The sequence below is a fragment of the Myzus persicae genome, unplaced genomic scaffold, assembly GCF_001856785.1.
Source record: "Myzus persicae strain clone G006 unplaced genomic scaffold, MPER_G0061.0, whole genome shotgun sequence".
Taxonomy (NCBI): domain Eukaryota; kingdom Metazoa; phylum Arthropoda; class Insecta; order Hemiptera; family Aphididae; genus Myzus; species Myzus persicae.
Genome location: NW_019104267.1, coordinates 774207 through 796785, shown reverse-complemented (window position 1 = coordinate 796785; position 22579 = coordinate 774207).

The window sequence follows — 22579 nt, the reverse complement described above, 5'->3', positions numbered from 1 at the left end:
CTAAACCATCATTTCCAAAATCTTCAAACCCATGAAACTTATCATTTTGAGAATTATAGGATATAAATGATTTAATTGACATTTCATCTATTATTATAGAAACCAGTTTGTGTTTGGGCTCAGCATCAATAAATTTGGTTTTTAGTATCTCAAGTACATTTTCATTTAAGCCACAAGATACATCTAATAGTTGAAGCCATTTTCTTAATGATCTGATGGTTGGAAGACAAAGGAATTTTCTCATAAATGTGTAAGCTTTTGGAGAGTTATAGTAGAGACTGAGTGCAAATGATTTTTCCATTTCTTTAAACCTCCAACCTTTTCTTTTAAGATGACTAAGTCTCAGTTGCATTTGTACAATTGAATTACTTTTAAATTTAGTTAATATTTGTTCTCTATTCCCACTGCTATATTTTTTAACTTTATTTCGAAGTATGGAAATTGTTTGTTTTTGTTTATAAATTAATTGCTGACATTTTCTTAATTTCAATTTCATAGATTTTAAGTTTTTTGAACAAGATTCTTGTTTATGATTGTGATGTACAGGTAATTTATAATTATAGCCTATAGAATAACCAAAACATAGTAAGTGGGCGATTTAATAATATAAATTTTCCTATGACAAAGAACATGTAACAATGATACAATATTAAACCATGCATTCATACAATTGAGTTTTATTAATTATCTAGCACATAAACATATTGTATTTTAATCACATTTGAATTATTTATTATTTTTCATGCATTAAATAGGTATATCAATAACAATACATACAATATTAATAATATTATCTACGTTGTGTACATGAATATATTTAATTTTTTAATTTTTTTTAAGCTTCAATAACAAACATTTTTAGACTAAATTTGATCAATGGTTAAACAAGAAAAAGAATGTATATACATTACATTTAGGTATGGGTTTTACAACATTATTATTATTATTTACAATGGATTGCTTGTGTTTATATTAAGGAAAAATGTACCGACAATCGGGCGACAAACATGTTATAAGAAAAATTTATTTCCAAATTATTGTACAATACAAAAAAAACACATTAAGCATATTACCTATATCAACATTATAAAACACAGTTATAAATAAAGACCAAATTTACAACTTGTTTCTGTGGGATTAAGAATACACAATTCAAATTTGTCATGGCAAGAAGAATCCGGTAGGTGTCCAATTATAAAATTAATACTTTTACAGTTATAAATACACAGAACAAAATAAGCTAATCTCACAAATCAATAAAAACTTACATTCTTTGAAATCATTTTCAGTAATTGTAGGTAGTGGTCGAAAAGATTTTTTTAAATCTTTACATTCTACAAAAAGTTTTCTTGAACATGATGATTGACTTAATTTTTTTGGTATAACTGAGCTGAATATATCTTTTAAAAAATACTTTGTTAGTATAATTATAATATTAATAAACAAATGTATTAAATTATACCTACTACCTTTATTATTACTTAATGTTTGTATTATTTCTGGACTTAAAACTTTAGGTAATGATGGCATTATCGATGGCATGGATAGATTATGTAATAAGCTAAAAGTTATTAGAAAATATAATTTTAATAAGAATTTTTTGTTATTAATTAGTAATTAGTACATTGTCATATGGCAGCTAGTGTAATAATTTATTTAATTTTAATATTTTTGTGTAAACTCAAATAATAATCACTTACGTTTTATTCCCAATGCCTTTCCAAATAATATAATCAGATTCATGAAAATGATCTGAACAAATTGTCCTATTTTTGTTCAAAAATGTTGGACCTTTTTTATTTAAAACATCTGTAATGCATTCATTTTGGCACCAATCAGCCCATTTTCGACACCTATATTATGTTTTAATTAATTACAAAAATATTGATTAATTTGACTAATATCCAATTTGTCTACCTATGATATTAACATACATTTTTTCATTAGAAGGAAATCTGTGGAATACCAAATGTGGGAAATCCTTTCCATTATTTCGACAGTACTTGACGGAACACAACTTTTTTGACGTCATTTGAAAAATATATATTTATTATTTAATAATATATACCTAATACACTAACAGAATGCAAGTTAGCAAAAAAAATGATGACTGGTGTATCTACTATCTAGAACCTATCTACTGAGCTGAGACAGAAACCTGAACGACACATTTTTTAAGAGGATGATAACATAATATGCTTTAAGCTTTAGCAATTGTAGCAAGGTGTGTTGTGGTATATATTTAAACTAGATTTAAAGATAATCTGGATGACGGGGCATTAGGTGACAGGTGTCAATTAATGTAAATTAATATAAACTATTATTATTTAGGCGGGAAATACTATTTTACTTTAAGGCGCAAATATAGGCAATAATACTGAAATTGAGGGCTTCTTTGGTCTCCATTGATTAGGTTTGAGTTTCCCGTATTATCATTTACAGTATTTGCTGGTAGTACAGATACTGCTGGCGGAGTTGCGTGTCGTTAATCGCTATCGGATCGTTATCGTAAAACCATTGTTGGGATTTTACAATTACAATTTACTTGATAATAATTTGTATTATATCAATATATCTATACTAATGCCTACTAAATAACTAATAATATAAGCATTTTCACAAAATTTTATGGTGTTTAGGAAATGCCAACACAAATATTCAGTGAAAATTTCATTTATCTACGGTTATTTTTGTTAGAGTTACACTAAAAACCAAAATTGATTTTTTCGAAAACTGGTTTTGCGTAAAAATTCCCGTTTTTCTTTAATTTTTTGTTTGTTTTTCCCGTCGCTTTTGAAAACTGTTGGGAAATACTAATTTTGACCTCCCGAATGCACTAACTAGATTCACTTTCCTATCAGAAACGGTATTATTATTGAAAATCGGAGTACTTTTACTGCAAGAAACCGTGATGACAGACACAAAAAAAAACACATCATTGTAAAATCAATTCATTCATCAAATCGTTTACGGAGTACTGTTTCAAATGACTTTATTTAATTTCTCATAATTAACTCGTACTTAAAAGTGCTAACAAACCGAAAAAATGAAAAAGTTTTTCCTACAAAACATAGAAAAGAGATTGACAAATTCAAATTAGTATTCAAAATTAAAATTGGAAATCTAGAAGTACGTTAATTTTTCGCCAGCTTATAGGTCTTAATGCATGAAAAATCCTATCGTTTAGAGCCGCCATTGATATCTACACGGCGGACCATTGTAGAAATTATATACTTATAGTTTCCAAATATTATAAAGATAAGATTAAGATATTAAGCGGTCGTACTATCAACATTTTGACGATTTATACTTTTGATAAAAACTTACCTATATTATATAAAAATTATATTAATGTACAAAAACACAATACATTTTTGGAGAGTAAGAGAAGTCGCCTCCTCGTGGTACCCTCTGGGTATAAATAGCGTTATAAAACTAATTAACACAAAAAAATAAATTTAAATATGACAAATGTATTATTATGTTGGATACTAAGATAGTTAGATATAAATAATTTCAAGTAAGTGTTTCCCAAAGTGTGTACTATAAAAATTTGGTCGGAAAGTGCTATTAAATATTCTTGGGCGAAAAGGGAAAGTAGTTTTAAAATATTTGGGCAAAAAGAGACGTATGCAAAAAGCGAAGGGGTCTTGCCCGTAAATTCCGCCCGAAAAAATATACAGGTACAAAAATAGTTCCGCCCGGAAAAATAAATATTTTTTAACTAAGCGTTCCGTGACTGTAACCTAACCGTACTTTTCGCGAAGCGGCGCGTGTTATAACTTATAGTATTGGGAAGTCACAAAATGTTCGAACATGAACAAAAAATAAATAGTATGGAAGTGATATTTTGACTCGTATTTATTATTACAATTATTACTATTTTAACAATTTTTAACAATTTTATATGCTATACAATATTTACGACTTAAAATAGTATGTGCTAATTATTGATGATGATTTTATTTTGACTCGTGTTTATTATTATAATTTTTACTATTTTACGATTTTTAATACTTTTATATATATTGTGCTAATTATTGATTATGATTAAATTTGACTATAATATTATGATTGTCATATTTACTTTTATAATTATTACTATTCTTACGATTATACATGATTTATGTTGTAATTAATGACTTAATATGTGAAATATATATTTATTTAAATACCCACTTCTAAATTATAATGTTTAATCTATGTTATGTCAGTAATAATATGATTATTTATTAAGGTAACCTTTAAGGTTCCTAAGACACATTAAGAAATTTGTTTATTAACAGTAATACATTTTTTCGGGAGGAATTTAGATGTACCTTATTTTACCTGTAGTTCATTTTGGGCGGAATTTACCATTTTCGGGCGAAATTTACATGCGCCCCATTTCAATGCAACAAATAAAAATAACAATTAATTAATAATACTTTAGGTTTGCAAGTATTTTTTAAATTATGTCCAAATTACTTATGGCCAGGGCTCGTAAGTTCATGCATTTGCATGTTTTTTTTGCTACACAGAAAAATATGCTAACTGAGATACAAATCCGTTTCATAACAATAGTAATAATAATATGAAGTTTAAAAGTGCATGTTTTTGCATATTTTGGGTGTAAAGGCATATTTGGCATTTAATCGTTTTTAGAGTTTATACTGTTTATAGCGCATATTATTTCATAAAATAAATTGTTTAGAAAAATATTTGAAATGTTTCTTGTTTCTTATTTACTTTCCCGTTTACTGAATGATAGTGTTTTGATTTATTTTTATTTTCGTGTGACTACTTACTTTTCTAGTATTTCCCTATTTAGATTTTATGCGTTTTACTTAGTACCGCGGAAACAATTTTATAGCTACTACTACCATCCTCCGCCGTGTTTAGTCCCTCGTCGAAACGATACCTGTACAGTGTACAAGCATGTACACTTGTACAATGTTTCTTACCAATCCGCATCTACAATTTTGTACACTGGTACAGTATAGTTTTCTTGCACACGCCAGTCGCCTATGAGTTGTTTTACTGTACGAGTCGTGAAAATGTCAAATAACTAATATTTCATTCCAAATATTTTCATTGTAGGTGCAGGATAATGGTGTACCAAAATTAAACAAAAAATGACTACCTAATTAAAATTAATAAAGATGACGAATCCATATGATTATCAGATTATATGAACTTCACAAGTATTCATTTTATTCATTTTGATTGTTAAATATATAAAAATTAAAAGGAATAAAATACTTTTAAAATTAATGGATATATTCTTATTATTTTAAAAGTTGCTCATAAATATTTTACATAATGCATATTTTGAGTGCATAATTTAAAAATATAAGGGCATTTAAATGCATATTTTGCCAATTTTTAGTACATGAATGCATGCTTATTTGTACTTTTTTAGTGCATGAACTTACGAACCCTGCTTATGGCACATAGCTATATTGAATTTTGGTATCAAAATGTGATATAAATAACTAATAAGATAGATTGCGAGCGCAGCGATCGACTTTTTAATACGCATGGCTAAATAATAAGGATCGATCGCATTTTACGTAATTATGGGCTGCACAGTGCACAAGTACTATTATATGAAAGATAATATAGAAAGGAATCTCAGATGGTAGTGATTTTTAGATCTATTTAGCCATGGCATTAATAATTTTGTATTGTTTTGTTAATCGATAAATCGAAGTGATAATATTATGCACTGCCCGTGGCGGTCAATGGCCATGGCACCTGCGAATCAAAGTTGTGATCACACCTATATATTTAGCCATGGTACATTGGTACCTAATATATGGTTGGTTGAAGTTTCTACACAGTGGTCTACTGGCCTCTCGTGAGTGAAGCAGAACCACGCTAACAAAAATCCTAGGTACACGACTGTAGTCTGTAACAACTGTTAACAAACTAACTATATGTATTACAAATTCTAAGCGGAACGATATGCTAACCTGGTTTTACAATTTTGTTGTTTTATTTTGTCCGTCATAACCTTTTTAACGGAGTGTTTCTATGTGTAATCAAAAATATGGGTAGATATGCTTTGTAACTTGTAAGTAATTATATTTTTTGATTCTTATCTTCTATGGACCTATATTACAAGTATGTACTGTAGGTAATTTGTAGGTATAGGCTAGTTTAAGACTACAAACTTACAAACAAGTTGTATTACATTAGTTTGACCATTTGAGTAGGTACCTATATCGTGTTTTTATTGTATTACATTATTTTTACTACTACTTACGTATTTTGTATATTATGTACATTAATGTGGTATGAATACAATTTAAATATCAAAACTATATCTCATTTATCTGATTTAAGTAGATATAACTTGTATTATGAATTACCTATAATATTAAACAAATTAGATTTGTATTATTCATAAAATCCCGGAAAGCTAGTTTTTCACTATGATAATTTTTATTTTCCATTTTCTACTCTTTCTTCGCAAAGCATTAAAATATTATGATCTTTTTAAAAACTAGTATAAGTTATCAATATAAATATAAATATATTTAATACATTTTTCTGAAAATGATTGTAAACTTAATTTGTAACACTATTTTCGAAGAAAAAACATTAGCGCAACGTTTCCAGAATATAAGAGACGCATGCAGTCTAAAAAAATAATTAGAAAATGAACCTAATTAAAATCTGATAAATACAATGTACTATTTAAAGTAATTTAGTTTTGACCTGAAACCCCGGCCTTTTTTATAGAAACAGAACAAACGATATCATTACACACAACAATACAACTTAAACCGATTTACTGATAAGTCCTAAGTAATGTGGTCCGTTATTGAAAAGAGCACCTAACTTTAAGTAATATATTTTTGAAAAAAATCTATGGACCAGATTAACCAACGTTCACCGATTAAGCTCATCATCAGAACGCTTAACCGTGTTAAATTCGGATATTTAATTATAGATTCTCTAGTATCAAGGATAACTTTTAAAAGACGACGAACATCAACACGTGATTTTCAGAAGCTACCAAGTCTTAAACTTAAATAGTAAATTATGCTCAATTTGTCACGACTCGTGAGAAATTAGCTAAAAAGCTGACAAAGAAGTAGATTCACGAACTCTGCATACAATTGATTTGACAATGTCATCTGTAAAATTTGTGTAATAACTGATTCCGAATAATCAGTATAACTTTAATTTTTTAGACATATACTCAATACTGAACATAATATTTTTAGCGTTCAGCTAAAACTGGAAACCCGTGTTAAATCCAATAGTAAGGCGCAAGGGCAAATGGTATCGCTTACCTTATAGTATGGCAAGACATCAGCCACGCCAAAATGTCCTAGATCCTATTAATTATTATGCTGAAGCAGTTTCTATAACACGTGCTACAATATAATATTATATAGGTATTATATTCAATAAATAAAAATTTGCCTTATTATTTTTTTTTCAATTTATATGTATAATTTATAAATACTTTTTATTATATTAATGTATTATAGACATTTCACATGTATAGTATAGGACATAGGGCATAGGTACCCGTACCTAGAGATACTTACAAGTACTATAACTATACATTATAATATATTATAATAGTAATTATAATCATAACGGTTTACTCCGTAATTGCAGCCGTAATAATGAAAATCATCTATTTGGTCAACAACTAGGCCTACATTATTTTGAGTCGTGACTAGCATATGAGCAACCCACAAGTAAATCTTTAAATCCTTCTTCATAAACACAAACTTCATAAACTATTAATTCGTACAAAATCCAGCCTAATTCAAATAGAAAGCATCATATATCGTTTTATTTGAAAATATATTAAGTTAGCATAATATATATAAAATATACGTATTCATTTGCCTAGTATGGAGTCATAGAAGTATAGGTAGGTAAACTATGTTCATAAACTCATAAATCGTTATAAGATAAATACTCAACAATAAAAAAATATTAATCGATACTGAATACACAAATTGTAGATGGGAAACATATTGTGTTAAACAGGTTGGTACTTATATAATAATTAAATACAAGACGTACATGTACCTACATTCAAGTCATGAATAATATTATATTACCTTCTGCAGATATATATTATTTTATTATTTATTTAATATTTTATTTTCGTCATATTTTTTGTTCGAACTGAGAATGTTTGTAAAGCCACATCGGACATCGCATTACACTTTGAAAATTTAAGACAAAAATAATAATATTACTATTTTCTATTTGAGCTTTCAATAATTCCGGTTTGTATAAAAAATATATTTTTTTGTCATGACGCTATTATTCACACAACCTATTATACCTCTAAGTTAAAATATTATTACTTAATACTATTTTAGTATACCTATTTGTACAAACATGATTTTACCATTAAATCGCTTACACCGGCGTATTTAAATAACATAATAACCACGCTCGTGTATAAATGCATATTGTGTCGAAACATAACTGCCGCATCTGACATGAGATGGTATAACAAAATATTTGAAGCATTAAATATACAATAATCTTCGGCCATGAACTAGTNTAAAACGAACCAAAATTAAGGAAAAATTGATATTTTTACGTAACAGCGGTTTTCGAATAATTCGATTTTGTCTTTTGGCATAACTCTACAAAAATAACCGCAGATACATGAAATATTCACCTAATGGTTATATTGGCATTATACCTGTACACAAAAATATTTTAAACTATTTATAGGCATAAGAAAATTTAGATTGTTATTAGTTTTTTTATAATTATTGTCGATAAAAAATGTATCTCTCGGCCAAAATACTTGGAAATTTAATTCAAGATTCCTCATCGATCCCCTCAGAATCTAAAAGTAACTGAATTTTAACTAAGATACTTTTATTATCTAGTTAAATTGTTAACTTTTACAAGTTAAAAAAAAGAAGAGTAACTTTTATCTTAAAACTTAACTTTAAGATTTTCTATATTAATACTTAACTTAAAGAGGTAAAAAAATAGTTGAATTGCCCAGCCTTGCTTTTTCTAGTATATAAGTATACTATTGTCTTCCATATACACAATACCCAACGACATTCATACTTATTTTAAGACATTATATAGTTTATTGTTTATACCACTAGCTTATTAACACTATTCAGTATTCTACTATACGTATTAAATAATATTGGATGTAATATAATTTTTGGAAAAAATTAGAATAATAAAACACTTGTATTTGTATAGTTACATAAATATATTATAAAGTACTTAATACTTATACAGAGTTTACTTAGAAATAGAGGCTGACACATCGCTGCCGTTCAGAATTGTTTTTCGTATGCATACTTTGATATATCATAGAATCACAATTTGACACATCCATTACAGTGACTTACCAGTTACCAAGGACTCAGTTCGAGGTACACTTGAGACTTGAAACAGAAAAATGAATTTCCCGGTTTTTACATTTTTATTATTAAAAAATTTGATCGAATTTACATTGCAAAGTCACTTATCCGTGTAACGGTACACCACCAACTAAAACAGTCCTTTTCAGGACTACACAATAACAACCAATCACAGCACGCCATATTAGAAATCACGGTAACCAGAGCTTTACTACTAAATATGAGTGATTTCAAAGTGGTTAACGACTTAACAAAATACAGCCATGGATAGGGGGGATTAGGACACATCTAATGAAACCCTCCCCATGGCTGTAACCAAAAAACCCAATGAATAAATCACAAATCCGTACCGACAGAAAACACAAGCATTACGGCGGCACACACGCTGGTTTACTAGTCGGTACGGCGCACGGGTTATATACCGGTCGTTTTCCGACCACAATCATCTTCAGTCTTCAATCAACATTACCTCTTCTACCAGAACACACCAGTATCTCAGTACGAAGAAAAGAAGACAAGAAGGCCATCGAAGCGAACGACGATTAACTGCAACCGGCGGCTGGAAGCCACATCGACGGAGACGCCGAACGATCATTCCTCGTACGGACTGTGCGCACCCCACACGGGCACCGCCACATTCTCACCGTACGGAACGAAACCGCAGTCAGTAACTGCCAGAAGGAGCAGCGACGGAGAGCGACGAGCATCCGTAGTCTAACGGCAGCACCGACGACCGGAGCCAGACCAGGGAGACGACGCGGACCAATACCGCTGCCGGCGAGCCAGACCAAGACACCGGACGAGCCGACAACGGAACATGCAGTTACGTCCCCGACCTCCCTCGGCCGCTTTTGAGAGCCTGCCTACCCGGGTCTGATTCACCGTAGCAGTCGCTTCATAGCTAGACACTACCCGTGGTCGACCTCCCATCCCTCGCTATATGCCATACAACCATTCTTACAGCCCATATTGTAAATAGGACGGAGCTTATTGCCCGTCGTGACGAAACGCCCTACCGGCAGCTCGCTATTCAGCCCGGCTGTCGTGACGTCGTGTTAGCGAATCGACCCCCCCCCCCCCCACTACCATATTAACTGTACATATATATTTACATAGAAATAAACAGAAGAAGTGATACCGATAACTTAAGTGTTATTATTTCACTCCTCACGAAACAAGCCAGAAGGCTACTGTTTCATCCGTAAAATGATTTGCCTATATTGACTATATTGAGGTGTGATAACTCAAAATGCATTATCACGGCATTATAATATTAATCAATATTATTCACACATTTTCAGGACACGTGACTTTCGGTTCCGTCATACTAGAAATTCAAAACTATAACTATAATATATTTTTTTGTTATAGTATTATGTATTTATAGTATAGTTTAGTTTACATCTACAATTGTACTAATAACATAATAATTCATTATAATATTATGTACTCTTTTGTAATTTAAATATCTATTTGAATATGGATAGTTTATTGGAATTATTATTGATTTATTGAAGTTAATAATTACTCTCGAGAATTTGCATGCATGGAATGAATCGTGGTTTCAATGAACATAATTAAAGAAGAATTAACCCTGACATATAAATGGCATTAAGGTATCGTAATACAAATTTCATTTATATTACCTACCTACGTAACATATTATTTTGGTTTATTATATTTATTTGTATAATATATATGTTTAAAGTGTTGAAACAATATTTTAAAAATAGTTTCTACATTACTTGAGAGTGAGTTGTTTTCGGATTTACCTATTCAATATAAAATGTAAATTAAAAAATTTCAATTGTTTTTCATAAATACAACTTATACAAGCTTACAAACATGGGACAAGTGCGATGCATAAATTATTATACTCCTCAAGACCACATCACAGGTTAGGTTATATAGTGAATTAAGGATTAAATTCAAGATATATGTATAATATAGTTGTAGACTTGAGGTATTATTTTATATTCAGGAATGTTACGGCTTGCACCTGCTTGCATTGCCTATTATAATAATCTGTATTCGGAAAAATAAATAAATTAAAAACGAAGATCGAAGAGGGTTTCAGTCAGGTACCTACTACCTGTAAAATATACACTTGCCACATTATATATTTATAAATAGTTACGTTCATCTTCGTGTCCTGTCATTTTTTCGGGTAGGTACCTGTTTACATACGTAGGTTTTTATCGATTATATTTTTATGACTAGTATTTCCACTTAAGAACCCTCTTTATTCGTTCTCGGTTAATTATGACCACTGGTAGCTATATAAATGTGTGATAAGTATACACATATAATATATTATATTATACATTTTGAAGATGTAATGAATTAAAATATAAGATTGGTAAGTATAAATGCATAGTATAATATTGTACCTGATTGAAAGAAGGCTTTTATGATAACCTTTACCAAATACCATCCTCCCTCTGCCCACCGTTAAACTATATAATGTATACACATTATAAACGTATATTATTCTATGTATTAAAGCTGTTAAACTGGCTGAGGTACCTAACATAACTACTCGTAAATATATTATAACATTTTTATGGGTATATTATTATTATACCTATTATAAATTAAAGGCGCGAATGCATGTGGCATGCAATATGTATGTACACAGGATGATGATTCACCAAGCATGCTCACCCCCTTTATACTTCAATAATGGGTATTTTATTCAAATTATGATTTTAGGAATTTTTTAGTGTTCTTGAATACGATATTTTCAAATACTTATTTTTGTTTTGTATAATTTAAGGTGACGTGCTGCAATACAAACTTTTGTATTCTTCGATTCTTTTCAAATAACAACTACCTTTTTTACTGTCAATTGTTAAGCCTATGGTTTTTAGAATATGCCAATACATTAAAACCAAAATTCGAACCATTAGTTTTTAAGTTATTAAATTTGATGTTCTACATATTATAATGATTTTAAGTAAAAATTTTCCGTTCAAGTTTTGATTTATATACATAAAAATTATACCTACTTAAGAAGTAACTAACTACTTACATATTTGTAAACTGTATGTTACTGTTGTTATTTAGATGGTATAAAAAAGCATGTAACTTAAAACATGGTATTGTATAAGTACCTATATAAAAATTCCTATAGGTAATCAGAATCTAAAAAAAAATCATTATGATAAAAAGAAACCTTTTGGATGAGCATGCAGTTGTGAATATAATAATTGGTTTTTGTTTTTTATTAAAAATTAAAATGTTTCAGCATATTGTACATGCTATTACAAGTTTGTTAACAGTTTTAATTTAATGACAAATTACGAAATTCTAGTATTTTTTGTTAGTTATGTAGTGATATGAACTATGAAGTATACATGCAAATGTTAGTTAATATTTATTTTTAGTGGTAAATTAAATTAAATTTGGTCTTCATCTTCGTGCAGAAGACCACCTACGGAGTTGTATTATTATTAACACATAGTCTTAATCAATAGTTAATATTCAATGAACATGCATCAGGATATTACGAATGATTGTGCATTACATTATAGTCATAAGGGAAGTAACACAAGTATGTTGTGCGAATATAAACTGTTTAATTATAACATAACCGTAGATATATAAGTGCAATGTAATGACAGAGAGAACAACAGTCTTATAACAAGCGTTAGACGCGAACTTTATGATTGTCAAAACGTGTGTGTTTTATTTAAAATATACTTAATTAATTAGCAAGTTGTTATTTATGTTAAGTTACCTTTACTTTCTACAAAAACTCGTAGTAAGCCTACCTGGCTTATAACATAATTGGTGGTAGCGGTGCTCTTCAAACGCATAATATACTGTATGCTATCTGCAGTAGTAATACAATAAGTATAATTATTGAAGCGAACATTCAGGAGGTGAACACATTTTTCGTATACCACACGGACAAAGAGGTTCAAGTCAGGTGTGGCTTGTGTTAAGCCTGGTTCAAATCAGGAGTTGATGGACAAAAAATTAACGAGGTTTTAGACGCCGATTTTTAGTTTTTGTTCCCAGGTTGTAGAAGAGTGCGCCATCGGATGTCTTGAGATTTGCGCAGAAAGTTTTTAAATTGTATTTTTATCCAGTCTTGGAGAAGAGGAATTCTTGTGTCATTATGAATTTGCTTATTTCTCATAAATCATGGGGCTTTGAGACATATTCTAAGAAATTTGTTTTGAAGAATTTGGATTTTTTTGATTTTTGTAGGGGAAGCTGCCGCCCATGTTGGGCAATATAATAATTAGTAACATTTATAAGGTTTAACTGTTCAATACAATATTTCTCATAAGTCATAATTATTTTGTGCTAGAATTAAAAAAAAAATGTTACCGTAAAACTACATGATTGTTTTAAACGTTTGAAGTTCAAATATTGACGACATATTTTATATTTAATCGTACCTATAATAACTATTTTCCTGTAAACAATTTTTGTTATTAATCAATAAATATTAATTGTATAAACTATTGAAACATTCTACTCAGGGCCGTCCTAACGATTTTTGAGGCTAGGGGCAGATTAAAACTGAGGGGCTTAAAATGGCATTATCGCCAAATGTCTCTTCACAATAGGGCAAGGGCCCAAATACACAATAAACTAAAAATATAGTACTTTGTACCTACGACAATATAAATAAGTTAATTAATTAATTACACAATACATCATTTACTTAAACTAGTTAAACTTAATATAGGTAATTAATAATTATACTGATAAAATAAATCGATAAATAAAGTAAAACAATATTATAAAAATGTATTATATATAAAATTAACCATTCTACTTTTTAAATCAACAAATGTGTCAATGATATCGTTGTATTTTAGTTGGACAGAAATTTGTTTCTATAGATACCTAACCATTAAGTTTGTTAGGTTGATGTATTTTTCTTGGGACAAGAGTGCTTTTTAAATTTTTTTTTCAATTTCAGCTTTAAAAATTTAATTTTAATAATTTGGAAATTATGTTTTATATTTTAGTTGCTACCTTAATTATAATAATATTATCCATTAATCTACTGCTCGATACCTGTTTAAGGGAGGTTATATAGGTCATATGGTGTATTATATCAAAAAAAATGGCTTTACAGAAAATGTGCACACCTTATTATTATAAGTCGAATTTTGATAATTTATTTTTTGTTCGAAAAATGAGAACTTGCTTAGGTAGGGTCAAAGATTAACTAACCATAAGTATATAACTTTTGCGGGCGTAACGCGATTGCAGACTTTTTACCTTTCAATATCTGAGAAAAAAACAACATGATTGCGCACCTTAAATATTTTTTTTTTGAGCAAACACAAATAACGATGACAATAATAATAATTAATAATATAATTCGTATGGTAAAAAAAAATATTTAAGATGCGCAATCGTGTTGTTTTTTTCTCAAATATTAAAAGGTAAAAAGTCCGCAATCGTGTTGCACTGAACTTTTGCATTTCTTTTTAAACTCGGTCACCGCGCTCAGAATCGTTTTTTTTTTTGTTTATATAATTATTTATCATTGAATTTAAATTTGATACATCCATTACAGTGATCTACTCAATGGCAATATACGCAGTACTGTTGAAATCTAATTTTTAACAGAGCTATTTAATTGGTTATTTTTAATTTGTTTTTTGTTTGTAATTTTAAACGCATTAGGTACCTACTATATACAATATAAACTATAGACATTATATTATACTGTACATGGCACAACGATGGTAAAATAGTTTGCAATTTTAAACCAAATAATTGTTTGATGTTCTTTCAATAATAAAATAAGAAATGAAGTTGTCTTCTATTGCAGCAGATAACTTGTTCTCCACAGTACTTAGTACTAGTTAATTTTTAATAATTTTATGAATTTAAATAATGCAATATAGGTAGGACATTTAGTGCCTACCTAGTACCTAATCATTTACTACAATAAGTGTACAAAAGATAGATACAGTAGAAAATGTATTCTGGCATCCTTTAAAGTTTAAAGTGTTTACTTATTTAATCTAAATTCTATAAAGTAGATGTATGAATTTCTAAAAGTATTAAAAATATCAATATTAATCATGCTCATAACCTAATGTTCTAATGTTCAAGGTATATTTACAACAACTATTATCTATTAGTATTTATTTTGTCACGCCCAAACGCTATATAAATGTTCATTATTATTCACCATATTAATTAATGTTTTGAACAAATCGAATGTTTTCTATAATTTTCTACAATCAATGAATAATGCATACGCAGCTGCAAATTACGATAATCAGACATATAACAATGGATCCAAGAGTCCAGTATAATGACGATTGTGAACCCAGAGTCTGTGTAATGTTTATACATATAAGCGTCATAGATACTACAGCCTGCAGATAGTTATAGTTGTTATAATCTACCTTTGGCTCACAAAGAAATAAAATCTTTATCATAAGCAAATACCAATAATAATTGTATTTATTTTTTAGAAGTATATTATTATGAATTTAAACACTACTCGTATTTTGATTAAGTTTATAAACATTAGAATAAAAACAGTACAAAATTCTAGGTAACTTAATGTATACTTATTTATTTGTCATTTGTCTGATATTATCTTACTCGTGGTTTTTCAATTGAACTTTAAATATTTGATACTTGATAGTTGCTACTTAGGTATGCCAAATAAAATACCTATACATTTCAATATTTTCTATAAAGTTTTAAACTATGATTTGTAAGGGAAACGAGAAATGAGTAGATATTTTAATGACGTATATTTATACTTTTAGTGAATCATATTGTGTTATGTTATAACTTTAACTAGGTATACATATATGCCAATGGGCAATGGCATACCATTGGCCAATCCGAATTTTGTTTGCTCTTTGGTTTATTGTTATAGCCAATACCAATGAGCCTGAAATTTAAATCCCCCATTAGTCACCCAAAAACATTTTACTCATTAAAATAGTTGCACTTCAGTTGAATACCTTAAACGTTAAGGCTTAAAGGATGTCTGCGCTAAACTTTTTTTTCAGGCCCAAGACGTTGTCACTTAAATAAGTACAATCCCATCCACCACAACCACTTTGTTGTCCAATGTGGTGTGCATGTAGAGGACTATAATACATATTTATGTATTTTATAATATCCAAAATATTATATCTATGTAAAATTATAAATATTATTTGTCATTAATATTTGTACACGAACACGAGTGTCTCTAACACGTCAGTGTAGTGTGGTCGCAGTGACGTAGTGGTATAACTTAAAATTAATTGTAGGTACGATTCAATAATAAGTTGTTGTCAAAAATATTCGAGTTCACTAAGCTCATAACATTGACACAACTAATAAACCAGCAATCGTAGACTATTCTTTGTCGATGCCGGGTACAAAATGTTGTAGTAGAACAGATTTTTTTAACCACTGATGACATAATATATTATAGATAGACGAAAACAATCGTTTTTTGGTTGAAACTATAAAATCAATTATTATTTTGAAAACGCATTTTAAAAAACTTTTCTTGTAAGAGTCTTATAAAAATGTATTAAAAAAAACTAAGTTACTCGATGCAATTAGTTCAACACAAAATCATACAAAAAATAATGGATGAAATTTACCGGCCATCATAATCAAAATAAATTTATTTTATATTTTTGTAATTGTTGGGTACATATTAAAATTGTATTTTTATTTCGAAACTATTCATCACACATTTAATTTGTTTTTTTTATATTATTACATAGAATTAGGCATTAGGTAACCAAAGTGTTCCTTATTTTTATTTTATTTTTATGGTCAAGCTTAAGAGAACGTTATACTCGTAGAAGTCTCTCCGTCTTACTACTTTCTAGTTAGGTTAGGTAAGTTCAATTTTTCATGTGATGCGTTATAGTAAGACGGAGGCAAATGTGTGAGTGTAACGTCCTCTGAATAGTTGTATTTGTACACTTGTCAATATTGTCACTTGTACATTTGTACATTGTACAATAGTATAACATAGTCGTGTTTGCTGTGTGTGGTGTGTCTAATCGTATAAATTAATTAAACAAAATCGATATAATATAAAAAGAACGTTACACATTATGATATAACATGATAAATGTTCAGCTCATTATATTTGTCTTACATTATACGTATAGGTACGGTATACAAATAATAAAATTATAAATCCGAAAATTCTGAAGATAAAAACTAATTAAAGTATCGGTTATATCACAATTTATTTACTTCATTTCTGCCATAATTCATAATTCATTATCGTAGTAATTACTAATTTATATTATAATATATATTTTATTTATTTTATTTTTATAATTTTTTAAGATATTATTTGTATTTTGTAAGCGGAGTTTTTTATGGTAATAATTAAAAGCATAACACATTAACAGAGTTTCTCAAGTGCTTGGTGCTTATTACTTAATACTATTATTAATTAATAATATTATAATATTATCTCAGTCAAAGTCAAAGTGTCAAAGGATTGTCAAACATTTAGTTATTACGCATTGTATTAAATCAAGGGTGGCCAAATTTTTTTTTTTACCAAGGGCCCAAGAGTTTAAACTTTTACCTTTAATTTAATACAATATTTTAGTTTTGGCACATCTTAATATAGGTAAACTAATACATTTTTCGGACTTCTTTTAGACTCTTATTTAGACGATAAGAAATAAGAAATATTCGTTTATATTACATTTTACAAACGTTACATTTTTAGAAATTTGTTTTCAATTTTGATTTAATTTTTATACTTTGGAGGGCCTATTACTTAATGATCGTACTTGATCACCACTGCATTAAATACAAAAAAATAATAACTTCCTAGTTGACTTTTCTATTGGTGCGTTTGTAATTAGTAATTACTAACATAAACTTAGCCAAACGACGCGCGACGGTCATACAAGAAATAATATTATTTTCACTTTTCACCATTCACCAAAATTGTAATTGTTGTTAATTGTTATCGTTATTCTTCAATAAATTTCATGTCTGCCTGCCATCATTACCATTAAAATTAAAAACAATATTATTTATTTAACTATTAAAAAATTATTAAGATTTACGGGAATTGTATTTTAAATTTCAGTAAGCATGTATCTGTGTGTATTTATTATAATATGGCTAAACATAATATTAAGGTAGGTACCTCAAATCCAAAATTGTATATATGTCTGTCCGTCTTCAGAAGTTGAGTGTAAAATAGCAACAAAGGAATACTTCGTACCTATGTATCCGGATTACGACTCTCTGCAGGTTCAGTTTGGGGTAAAGGATTATTTATATGTTTTACAAAGAAGAATATTTTATATGCATCGGAAATTCGTCCGAAATATTGTAATATTTGAATATTTAAATTTTTTATCAAGATAATAAGCGTATTTTAATTTAATTTATTTATCTTATTTCTAACCATTAATAACTAATTAAAATAAATATATATATGATCTAACAGACCAGTGCACAGGACATTTTTTCTTTGTAAAACGTATAATAATATGTTCCTTCACCCTAAATTGAACTAGTGAATCATAATCGTAGAAATATACGGATAAAAGTATAAAACAATTGTTGGTGTCACGGCCCCATTGGCCCTAATGATAAGTTTCCTCTATACTGTGGATACTGGTGTAATCTAAGCATAGTTCAAATTATAGGTAAATAAGCAATGTATAAAAAATATTTTGTTACCTACATATTATTCATTAGATAAATATACGGAAAAAAGGAACAAAACAAGAACAGTGGAGCGAAAACCCGGCTTTACGGCTCGTCAAAAATTATTAGTTAAATGTGTATAAAATATAAATTAATAAATACTTAATAAATTTACAAGTTTGGAAAAATACCATAGATTGAGCTCATGAACTAGCCTTCTCACCCTGAGGACTGGGTCGGGCAAGACTTTTTTTGGATAAAAATCGTACCCATCCGTTTTCGACCTATTCACATTTCAGTAAAACCAAAAAGTTTATATTTACTATATTATATATATTTAGTTAGGTTAGGTTAGGTTAGAAATGTATTAAAACCTATACAATTGTTGTCATTGATTATTTGATTTTTCGATTAATAATAATTAGATATATACAAAGATACATTTTCTATATTATATTATTATGTATAAAATTAAGTATATAGGTATAAATGTAAACAAAATATGAGCATGTTTATAATAACTTCATTTTTCCAACGCATTTTTGACACTATTATATTATAGTCTGTAGTAGGTATACCAAAGTAGGTACCTACAGCATACAGGCATACAAACAATGGTCACACGGTAATGTACATTTGTAAAAAGATTACAATTTTATATTTTTAAAAAACAGGTTAACTTGCTCTACTGTATAGACATATTATTATACCACTATATAGTAGTTTTCGAGTGTACTCGTCATTGAGTAGGCCTCTGTAATAGACGTAATTGGATTCAATGATAATTCATTGAACACGAAATAAGATTTATGAGAATTTTATATTCTATAATATATTTATATTAGATAGGTACTATAAGTTACTTTTTTCTATTAGTAATAAGAAGGTTAAAACTATTACATTAATTTTTGGAAAACCGTAATATTATAATTTATAATATTTAAACATTATTAACTACTAATTAGTAATTATAGTACACTCTTGAAATATAATGTTTACATACTGTTAAATTATCCCACTTTTTTTTAATATTACCTGCTAATTAGTTTTAGATTCTAAGCGTAGCCAGCAAATGAATGTATTGATTTTTCATTGATGTGTGTGTTTTTTTTTGCCTGTCATCAACATTTTAAATAGTAAAAATACTCAGATTCTCGACATCAGCCTCTTTTCTGATAGGAAATTGAATCTAGTTGGTACTTTTGAGTTTTTCAGAGGTCGAAATTGAAAATTCCAAGTAGTTTTTAAAAAACAAAAAAGGGAAAAAATGCCATTTTAAATCAATTTAATTTTATTGGTTTAACTCAAAAGCTAATAACCGTAGACACTTTAAATGTTCATAAAATGTTTATATTAGCATTTTCCAATAATGGTAACATTTTCAAACTATTTTGACTCTCTTTGAGCTATTTATATCCATACTCGATGTTTTCAATTTGCTTACATTTATTTTTAACTATTAAATTTGAATTTGATTATTTATAAGCGTGTCGAAGGACTATTATGACACAACATCTCCGCTCAGAATCATTTTTCGTATGGAATGATTTATCATTGAATTCATATGTAATACACATCGATCACAATTTACAACGACATGCTTAACAACTACTGTATACTGCAGAGAGATATCCGCTTGTTAGCCTTTTTACATATTATTATTTCATGATTTATTTCAAACTACACACCTTTCTTATATACAATATATTGTGTTATATGTGTGATCTAAAATGTATGTTTTTAAACAAATTTGTACTTTAAAATACAATAAAAGTAATAATTTAATAAACTATATTATATCTGTATTATTTTATGTAAATAAGTAAATAATATATTTTAGATAACTTTAATCTTGTAATTAAATACAGTTTTTGAAGTAATATGTAACTTGCACTTATATATACTGTTTTAGATTAACTTGTAGCTGGTTACAATTTATGTTTTATTGTGAAACTTGCCCAACCCAGTTTATAGTATAATATCAGAAGTACAGTCGTCTACACTCTACGTGACTACGTATTTGTTTAATATGCAACGTAAAATGTAAATGCCATTGGGCATTGGCCGATATAAATTACCATATTATTTGGATTAAGTACTATATATTGTCTATTTATACATCATACATAGTCACATGGACACATGGTACATAATATTGTATTGTATATTTTGTTTCTATGGGACTATGAATGTATTTAAAATATTATACATGTATGCATAATATTATGCTGATAAATAAGTAATAACAATTGTTTGGGAACCCATCTGTATTTTTTAAATACTTAATTGTATATGGTTATATATCGCCATCGCTGCATGTACTCACAAAAGCAGCACAAGACTACGGAAAATTCGTAATTATATTGACCAAAAAACATGCCTTTGTACTTCAATTAGTACTACAGGTCTATTTAAGTTGGCATGGGCAAATAATATTATCTTACAAACATGATTTTGGTACCAAAATATACTTAAGATTCATGGCTTGAATAAAAAATCTGGAAACATATATAGCTGGTTATGCCAATTTTGGTAATTTAAAAAAAAAATTACAATTTTGTACATACTTCAAATGCAAATAAAATCAGTTTGAAAATAAATTTCAAAAATGTATTTCAAGATTTTTAGTACAATTCTTAATGTTTATTTTAGCACCAAATCCGTGTTTCTACGACTAACGAAGCTTGAGTACACTGTACACAGTATACTATTGGAAATATAAAAACATGTTTTACGGTAGACTATTTTTCTTCTGCGACCGGTTACAAATCTTAAAATTAAAATACCAACATATTTTTTTCTATAAAATATTCAAAGATCCGTGGTCTTTTACATTCGACTAGATTCATATGTTTTATAGTACTCTGATAACACATTCATTATACAAATGGTGAGAGAATATTGTCATTATAAGCTATTGTTTATATTACCAAAGTCTAAATCAGTAAAAACTAAGAACAAAAATAAAATAAAAAATAATATGAGAAAATTGATATAGTATTAAAACAAACAATTATTTTGTGATGATAAGAGAAGAAATAATTACAAATTGTAAATGTATTAACTCTTAAGTATATACCTTGTACTTAGCTCTTAATCATACGACTATAATACGACTATAATACTTACGCGCATTTATCAAAAAATATATGTATCGTAATGCGTTGTTGCATTACTTGCATAAAAGTCTCGAATTCTGAAAGGCTGAAATCGTACGATTTCAAATTCTTAGACAATACTTTGAGTGATTAGTAAAAGTGTAAAACGCAGAGCACAATAAGTAATAAACTAACAACAGTATTGAATAAATAGCCTGCACCAAGAAATTCCGAATTTTCAATAGTAATATTAATGGTAATCATCATCAATGCATTACATAATTATTAAAGACACCTTGCGTGTAAATGTTGTACAACTGTCCCGCCCAACTGTTAGGTAGGTACGACAGTTACGTTATCAAACGCTAAGTAATTGCCCAAATAAATTTGTGTGCCTATTATAATACACTTATACGCCTACAGTAAAATCGTACAATACGTCAATTTTCGCATAATATAGGATAGACCGAATGATGTATGCTT